Raw genomic sequence first — 9,642 nt, forward strand, 5'->3', positions numbered from 1 at the left:
CTAATAGACTTGCAAACTTCAGGTAAGGGCCAACAAGGCTACGTGCATGGCTGTAGCCATTTATGCACAAAGGATGTTAAAATTCCACCCCTATTACATTTCTTTAATTTATTTTACCTAACAACTCAGCCACAACTCTGTTAAAGCAAAGGTAAGGTTAATCATCCCTGATACACCCCATGGTCTATAGTCTCAGGAACAGAGAGAGGAAAAAGGCCCTGAGAAAAACCTTCTCACGGAAGACACTCTGCATGAATTTCTTGTGATGCCACCTGGATGTTCAACCTGCATGTCTGCACATTAATCACAGTACCTTTAGGAGGTAGTTTGAGAGCTGTTAAATGATCAGAAGAGTTGCAGTGAGCAGAGTGTCCAACTCAGTCAGTGGTAGCCTTCCCTCTCAGTACTGTACAAGATGCTGTGTTGTGTGGGGTGTTGTATACTGCCCAGTAGAGGATGCTCTCTTCAGTGGATGAGTGCTGGTATGCTGGAGGGCAGTGTACATCAGGGACAAAGTTGGATGGTAATAAGGTGTTGTGTTCTCTTTACATCAAATTTGGTGCTCATATAGTATTAGAAATTATGTTGCAGCAAGCAATATAGTTGGCCAGTAGAGGCAGTCTTCCTTTGGAGTTACTAAATGACCCCGCATATTCCTGTAGTCTTGTCCTAGGTAATGTAAGACTGATGTTGTAGCTGTGTTGGTCCAGAAATTATCCAAGAGGTAAGGATTTCTTAGGGGGTTACTTTTTATTGGAAGAGCTATGCCTTGCATTGAAAAAAGCTTGCATTTTTATTCCAAATACATCGCTGGTACAATAGAAATGCCATCCTAAGAAATTCTTGCTCTCACATCTTTTCCTTGTAAATATGAGGTCTTAATCTCCACTCTGTCTTAAAGTCCTCTCTGACTTTTTGCACACTATAAGATCCACATCTAAGTCACCTCTTGACATCTAAGTGGACTTGGATACTAGTGTTCCTATGCCACCCCTCTCATTTCCCTTGGGAGGGGACAGGCAGTGGGGGACATTTAAAATGCCTACTTTGGTAACATGACATCATCTTAACTTAAAGAATAATCACAACAAGCAGTGAGCAGGAGGACATCTTATCCATGTTTTGGGTCAACTGTTTTTTTCTGACCTTAACATTTCACTGTGGCCATTGTAACCAAACTACTATTTCAGAAATTATATTCTGCGTATAGTGGTAGTGATGGAGTGATGTAGGCCAGGAACCATGAAAGAAGAAAGGATTCCAATAGGTGAAATCTATTTTTGATTGGATCAACTATATGGTTGGAATAGTTTTAGAAAAATACTTTCAAATGCAGGGCACTTTGTGTTCATTTGAAGCCTTGTCTAAAGCTATCCCATCCATGCAGTTGATCCAATAAAAGATATAACCCACAAAAATCTTTGCCATTTTGCATATGGTAAATTGTAGACAGGTTTTCCTTTATATGCTTTCATTCCTGCCCTACCCTTTTATTATGAGTATTCTTTTTGAATTAAATCCTATTTCCTTCTACTCATTTTAAAGGAAACTGCAACATTTAGGCAACCCAACTGCATAAGTGTTATTTTTAGCATATAAATTTACTTTGGGATTTTTATTCCAGGTTCAGTACCAAAGCACTAGCATGCACCTGGTCACTAGACATGCCCAGTTGGGCCATACTCTGGCCACTAGTTCATTACTCAGGTATTACCCAGCCCTAGTTGTGACCTGAGATCTTGTGAAGGCCAGAAAAAACACTACAAGGACACACTCAGGGCGTACCTCAAGAAAATAAATGCTAACATCAAGAGCTGGAAGAATTTGGCTACTAAGCAACTCCAATGGTGCCTCAGTTTCAACAAAATGACATGGGCTGGATTAATGTTAAAACAATGTCAGAATAGAGAAACGTCTTGTTGTGGCAGTGGACTTGTCTGCCTCCTATGGGAGAACAACAAGAAGAAATGGATTCCCTAAGTGTTCACTCCAGGAGATTTCAGTTCGCAAGTACCATAGCACCCAACCCTTCCAGTACTGCTGCATGTATATATTTTTACTGAGAGCTGTGATCGAGGGCAGATTAATTATGCTAGATTTCATGAACAGAACAGTGCTTATTCCATGAGTGATCCCACCGATATCAGCGGGGTGAATTATTCATAGAGTGAGATGACATTCAATATAAAACATATCAGAATCTGGTTCTTACAGATTGAAGTTGGAGGTAAGATCGGAAAGCTTATCCAGCAGATGTTCAGCACAGCACAGCACAGGACCTGCACCATATTAGGAAAAAGAGCATGAAGATTGTGTGTGTTACAACAGGGAAAAAAAGGGTGGTTGCATGTACCTGATAGTGTGTGTGTAGGTGTGTTGGTGTATCTGGACATGTCTGTTGTCTGTGCGTGGTGACCTGTGCACATGACTGTGTGGTATCATGTTCCATAAGGGAACTGTCTCATTGCTATTAATAAAAGCTGCATTCTTGGGCATTTTTGTGGCCTTAATATTTTGACGTGGCGAGGAATTCAGGGAGCAAAAGTACAAATAGTAACGAGAAGAAAGAAGTCTGAGTAGGCAATGCAGAATTTACCCCATGGATTTCAATGAACGATTCAGATGTCTGAGGAAGTACTAAGGATGGTTACTGTAGCTCTTATTTACACTACAGCAGAATCTGCCCCCAGTAAAGAAGGGAGGGTTGTATTTTCAGATGCAGAACTGCCTGAATATGACCACTCAGGTGGCTAGTGAAATTTGAAACTGCACTTAAAATTCATTAGGCCCTGGTTCACTTTAATTTTCAGTGGATATTAGCCACTTCACCTGCCTAGGTGATTTTTTGGGAGGGAAAATAAAACGTGTTTGGTGCCCATCTGTATCCACAGGTATGTAAATGCCTTAACAAAAATGGCTGTGGGTGAGGTCTGAGGAGTACACTCAGAATTCAGACCAAAGAAACCTGTTTACTGAACGGGTGATGCCCTCTAATGTGCATATTAGCTGACCTTTTTTTTTTTAAGGTCGATGGGGTGAATAACCTAACAACAGAAACTGGAATTTATTTACGTATGGAAGTTGTTAGGTCCCCTTATGTTGTCCAAGTGAAATACAGTTTTCCACAATTCAGTTCTTCTGACTGTGAGGGGATTCACAATGTTTAAATGACCCTCTTTGGGATTTTCAGCAGTACATACAGGGAAGCCAGACACAAAATTAAATGTCTAAGTTTATATTTCCACTTAGCTTTGGGGTGTCTGGATCTGGTCTTTCACTGCAGGGTCATCTCTAATATGCCCACAGAAGCCACTCCAGGGACTAGGCAGTGTTTGCTATTGGCATCTGACTCCACTGACTTCTTCCACCCTTTTCAGATTAGCATCCAGGAATCCATGGAGAAAACAAACCATACTTCAGTGACAGAATTCATCTTCCTGGGATTTGGCAGCCCCCAGAAAATCAAGATCCTTCTCTTCATGCTTTTCTTGTCCATCTACATGCTGTCACTCATGGGGAATTTCCTCATTACTGGCATTGTCCTGACGGGTCCCCTCCTTCAGACCCCCATGTATATCCTCCTGGGGAACCTCTTGTTCCTGGAGATTTGGTACACAGCAGTCACTGTGCCCAAGCTGCTGGCCAACTTTTTGTCCAGAAGTATCACCATCACTGTAAGCGGTTGTGTGACTCAGTATTACTTCTTCTTCTCCCTAGGAGCAACTGAATGCTTCCTCCTTGCTGTCATGGCTTATGACCGCTACTTGGCCATCTGCAACCCACTGCGTTATGCCACCATCATGAGTCCTAAGTTGTGCCTCCATCTTTCTGCCAGCTCTTGGCTTTGTGGCTTCCTTTCCTTGCTCCTTCCCACAATCCTAATCTCCCAGCTATATTTTATGGCCCTCAGAAAATCAACCATTTCTTTTGTGACTCGGACCCAATCTTCAAGTTGTCCTGCTCTAACACATATGTGCAGGAAGCTGTCGAGTATACTGGCAGCTCTGTGGTCATCTTGAGTTCTTTCCTGCTTACTATGTCATCCTATGTTAACATTGTGGCCATTATTATAAAGCTGTCGTCTGCAAAAACTCGGAAAAAAAATTTTCTCCACCTGTGCCTCTCATCTCACAGTGGTAACCATCTATTATGGGCCAATTATATTCACTTATGTCAGACCCCCTGCCAAATATAAATTTGACTTGGGCAAAGTGGTGTCTGTCTTCTATTGTGTCATTACCCCACTACCAAACTCTTTGATCTATACTCTAAGGAATAACGATGTGAAAACAGCAATAAGGGAAACTTTGAGGAGATCAGTCGAATGGAAAAACAACAGCAATGCTGATGGTGTTGTAAAATAGAAAGGAAAATTTGGGTGGGAGTTTAAAAAATTACTGAATGTCAAAGTTATCTGATATGTGTTTAGGCACTTACGATGTAGGTAGAGGCTTACTCAGCTTCATAAAAGCTCCTTGTGAAAATACATCCAATTGATATCAATGTGAAGTAAGTATTTAATGGGTTTTTTTTGCAGTAGCAATATAAGATAAATTTGTCCACTATTTTCATGAGTTTAACTGATTTTTATTGTTGGACCTGTGCTCCTTAAGCCACTTTCAAGCTTTTGAAAATTTTATCCTTGTGTGCTTCAGTTGGGTAGAGATGACTTCTGGGATTTAGAATGCTGATTATGAGAAATGGGCATATAATCTCCTCCAGCTGTTTTGAAAATCCTAAGCAGAAAGTCACCACTGCTCAGTGACTATTTGCTACCCTTTCTGTCTCATAATTGTGTCAACATCCTGTTGCTTTTCTTCACATTGAGTGCATCTGCATAAGATGCTACATAGCCATAGCGATGGCAGGCATGATGTGTGATGCTGCTGCAATGAGCCACTGTGCAGTACCTTGTTGCTACTGCGCAGGAGGGTCGGAAGTGACCCGTGCACTGCTGAGACTGTGCCGTCGGGTGCACGTGTAGATGCATCCTCTGAGAACAAGAGGCGAGTCATGTACTTGGGTCAAATAGAAAATAATTCCTGCTTTATTCAGGGAACTCATCATCTGGAAGTGAGTAGGAACAAGAGGACCTGGGGTATTAGCTAATTGTATAATGATTTTGAGCCATCAATATGATGTCACCGTGAAAAAGACAAATGCAAAAATGCAATCCTAGGATATATTACGTGTGATATTCCCGGAGAGAGAGAGAGAGTACTGATGTCAAGGGCCTGGTAAGGCCTCATCTGGAACAACATATGCAGCTTGAGTCACAGTGTTCAAAAGTGGAAATGTGGTTTCTGATTATAGGTACATCAGGAAGGGACAGCTATAACTATTGGATATTAAGCACAACACAGGCACAAGTACAAGTGGGTACAAACTGAACCTGAATAATTTGAAGCAAGAAATTAGGAGGTTCCTAACCGACAGAGCACTGAAATTCCACGATAGCCCCTCAATAAGGAGGGTGAGTATTGAAAAAAATAGATCTTGTTTCAGGATGGAGATTGATCTGTTTATGCAAACAGTTGTACAACATAGTTACCCATGACAGCACAGGGCTAGATTTGATAGGGGAGTCGGACTTGATGATTGGTTCAGGTCCCTTTCAACCCTAGACACTATGAAAACTAGACAGGTGGGACCAAATCTGATTTCATCTTTAAGTGTCTGAGTGTCACTTTGGTTCTTAAACAGATTTTAGCTCCTATTTCTGTCTATGTAGCATACACCAGAAAGAAAAGCTGGGCACTCCCACCTTTTATGTCAAAAGACTAGTGGTTAGGGTACTTGCCAAGGGTGTAGGAGGCCCAAATTGTAGGGGGCCCTTATCTAGAGGGAATTTAAAATTGTGCCTCCAACTTTGAGCCTAAATGGTCAAACAATCTGGCCATGGGCTAGACATTACCCATGCCTCTTCTTGAAGCTGTCCTACTGGGTGGCCAAGGGAGAAAAATGTCCAAGTGTCAGGAGAAGTGTAAACTAAAGGGAGCATGCCTCGTTGAGAGGGACACTGCTTTGAAGGGAAGATTACTGTGAGTTTAGCTCTTCCCCGTCACCCCCACCCCAATCAGATGACGATTTCCCACTACTATCTATCCATTTGATCCAATTAATTTTAAATGCCAGGTGTTAAAAGCTAACGAGGAGAGGGCTTGGGGTCAAAACCGAGGACTCCCTCTTCTTTCAGAGAAGTGTTCCCATCACTGAATGACACTTCCTCAGATTTGCTTGTTTCTTGGTCCAGCACATTTTTTATTCTCTTAATTTATGTAATGGCTAACCCATGACCTGGTAGTTCAAGTACTTAACTGGGAAGGGATAGATGCATATCTATACTCTTCTGGGTAAGGGGAACCTAGTATCCTGGTCTTGCTTCCAGGATTTTTGTCCGGAGCATTATGCTGTTGAAATAAGATGTGGCAGGGTCCTTCCTCCATTCCCCACCCCTCCTGGTTATGAACAGATCTAGTTTGGAAATAGAATCTAAAATAGGCATTTTTGCAGGCAAATGTCAAATAGAATTTGGCGTCTGATATAAATTGGCACAGCTCTATCGAAATCAGTATAATTTGCACCACATAAGAAGCTGGTGCAATTTCTTAAAAATCATCTATTCGTATCACCTCATCACAATGTCCCTCAGTTCATTAATTCAACATGTCTACCTGCTCTGCAGGAAAGAGGTGTGATTGTGTTTCAATGAGCTCAGTTACATGCGTTGGGATTCACCAGATGGGATAAAGGAGTTTTTTTGTTCAATTTTACAGCTTTCGAATTATACATGAGTTAGACTTCTAAACAAGTAGTGTTTTTCCCATTTCAGAAGAAGTAACAGCAAAAACTACAGAGCAAGTTTACATAATTTCTGATGGCCATCATATCACGCACACAAAACATATGACAATAAATGATAACTTTCATGAAGTTTCTTTCTTTCTTTCAAGATGGCCGCCGACAGGTGAAGCCCTTCTGAGCTCCTGCAGCTCGGGTGCCTTTTGCGCGTTCCCCGCACTCCGTGCCTCCCTGTTCCTCTCCCCACCCCCCAAAAGCCTTGCCTCTACACACCCTGTCCTTGGGGACCCCCTCCCTGCCCCTTCCCCCGGCTTTCTGAGCATTTTCCCCCTGGGCTCTGGCAGCCTAGTTTGCCTCTGCCCCTCCTCCACCCCCGCCTGAGTTCTCCCTGTGATTCCTGCAGCCTCCCTCCCCCAGGGCCCCTTACCTTGGTCCCTGCCCTCTCCTCGTGCCCTGGGGCTTGCCCCGAGGGTTGCTCTGCCCCGCCTCAGGCCAATTTTGAGGCATTTTCAGCCCCCTCCTAGTCCCCCACGTCAGCCTGAGGCTTTTTTTTTTTTCCTCCCCTCTATCTCCAAGGAGAGAGTTAACCCTCTCCTGCCGGGATGCCTGCCAGCAGTCAAGGCACTTGGCATTGGGATGTCTCTGTAGACCTTCCCCTCAGCCATGGTATACGGGTACACGCCGCTCTCCACGTCACGGTGGAGGACTTAGCCTGCCCAGGAGGATGGTGCATCCACTTCTGGTGTGGGACCCTCATGAAAGGGTGGGGTTGGGAGCCCTGCCAAGCCCCCCTCTGCCCCTGCTCCATCCGAGGGGCTCGACCACTCTGGCAGTGGCATGCCATCCAGGGGGGGGCCTGGGACATCCTCCCAGGCTTCCCCCGCCCCCGTCGTAGCGGATGGCCCCCCGGTGGAGGGGCTGGGGAGTCCTCCCAGTCCCTTCCTGTCCCAGTCCCCCCCCAGGGCGGCTAGCATCTCAAGCTCTGGGGCCCTGTCGGGTGGAGCACCCGAGACCCCCCTCCACCTCCCTCCACCCCTGCCCCAACCGAGGTGGTGGACCCGGAGGTGACGACACCCAAGCAGCCTGGCCCGCTCCCTATGGGGGAGGTGCCAGTTACTCCCCAAAAGGCGAAGAACAAGAAGAAAAAAGGAGCGTCTAAAGGAGCTCCTGCCCCTTTGGGGCCTGTCTCGGACAGCACTGGGGAAAAGGCAGCCAGGGAACCTGAGCCCACTCTGCCTGCCCCCCCCGGAAACCCTGCCACCTCCAGCAATGACTGAGGGTGTCCCACTAGCCCCCATCCCAGGCAGTGGGGCCTGTGAGCGGCAAGGCAGGGGGAGACTGCCTGCCTCCCGAGCAGCAGCAGGCACGGGAGACGGCAGAGAGTGTTGCCACCCCATTGCCCGCTACCCTGCCCACCGAGGCTGATGAGGAGGAGGAGATGGAGTGCCTGCCCTCTGAGCGCCACAAGCGGCCCTGGGAGTGGGATGACATCTGCCACCCAAAGCAGATGGGGATCGATCTCCCCAAGACGGTCCTCGACCCAGATAGAGAGCGGGGCCTGCTAGGGAGCCTGGCCATTGAGGACACTTTCACCGGTCTCACCGGGAAGTCCCCTCCCAGGGTACAGCCCAGCCGGTTCTCGGTCGGCAGTATCCACCTCCTTCTGGAGAAACCCCCCTGGGTGGCCCCCAGCTATGGAGGTCTCATCAACCTCTTGGACCAGACCAAGGGCCAGAGGAACATGGCCGAGTATATCTGGCATTGGCGCCCGGACCCCGTGCAGTTTGTCCAAGCTGCTAGCGGCGCAGCAAGGCTTATGTGCTGGGACCTGGGCACACGTTAACATGTCTTCTGGCTCGAGAAGCTGGTGACCTGGGTGAGGGAGGTGTGGGGCTGAGGCGGGCCCGCGGAATAGGGCAGGGCAACGCTACGCCTTTCCCCTGTCTCCACGGTTTTTGCCCGGTATCTGTCACTTTCTCTCCCAGCGGTACCCTGCCTACCCTGCCTCCCTCTTCTCCTTTTCATGGTGGTTACCACAATTGCCTTGCTCAACAGAAATGGCTGCAGAGACCCAGTGAAGTGGACGGCCGTCCTGGAGGGCCTGCAGCAGAAGCGCCTGGTGATCGTCTTTCTCCAGGAGACGCACTGCGACGGGTACATTTAAGCCGACTGGCACGCCACCTGGAGAGGTCGCTTGTTCCTGAGCCACGGCACCAACCTCAGTGCAGGAGTGGCAACCCTCCTCTAGCCACAGCTGTGGTTCAACTCGGCAGTGGCACAAGAGGTTGTCCCCGGCTGGCTGCTGACCGTCCACATCACCCTGGCACACCAGAGCCTGCTCCTCGTCAACATCTATGCACCCACCGACGGGAGAGAGAGGGTCACCTTCCTAGAGACCATGGGTGACCTCCTGCGTGACGCCAGTGAGAAGGACGACCTGCTCCTCATGGGTGGGGACTTCAACTGTACCGTCGACGCGCTGCTAGACTGGACGGGGCCAGAACCGCACCTGCCTTCAGCCCACAAGCTGCGGACAGTGCTGGAGGCAGCAGATCTTGTCGAAGCCAGGCGGGTCCTCCTACGCTGAGGCGCGACAGTACACCTGGGCAAAGATGAGTGCCAGTGGGCTCACCATGGCCTGCCTCGACCACCTCTACATTGGCCAGCACCACCTGCTGTTACTGCGCGGCAGCCACATTGTTCCATCGGGCCTCTCAGACCACGCCTTGGTCTGCTGCGAACTGAGCCTGCCTGGCAGACCACGCATGCGAACCCCATACTGGTGCCTCAACGTCACTCTGCTGCAGGACACCCACTTCAGGGACTGCTTTGCCCACCTGT

At 47.5% G+C, this 9,642-nt stretch overlaps 1 pseudogene; it reads left to right on the forward strand.

Moving 5' to 3' along the window:
* Positions 1 to 3,395: 3,395 nt before the first annotated feature.
* On the forward strand, positions 3,396 to 9,388 carry LOC112548852 (annotated as a pseudogene).
* Positions 9,389 to 9,642: the final 254 nt, after the last annotated feature.

Source organism: Alligator sinensis, unplaced genomic scaffold, assembly GCF_000455745.1.
Source record: "Alligator sinensis unplaced genomic scaffold, ASM45574v1 scaffold1876_1, whole genome shotgun sequence".
NCBI lineage: Eukaryota > Metazoa > Chordata > Crocodylia > Alligatoridae > Alligator > Alligator sinensis.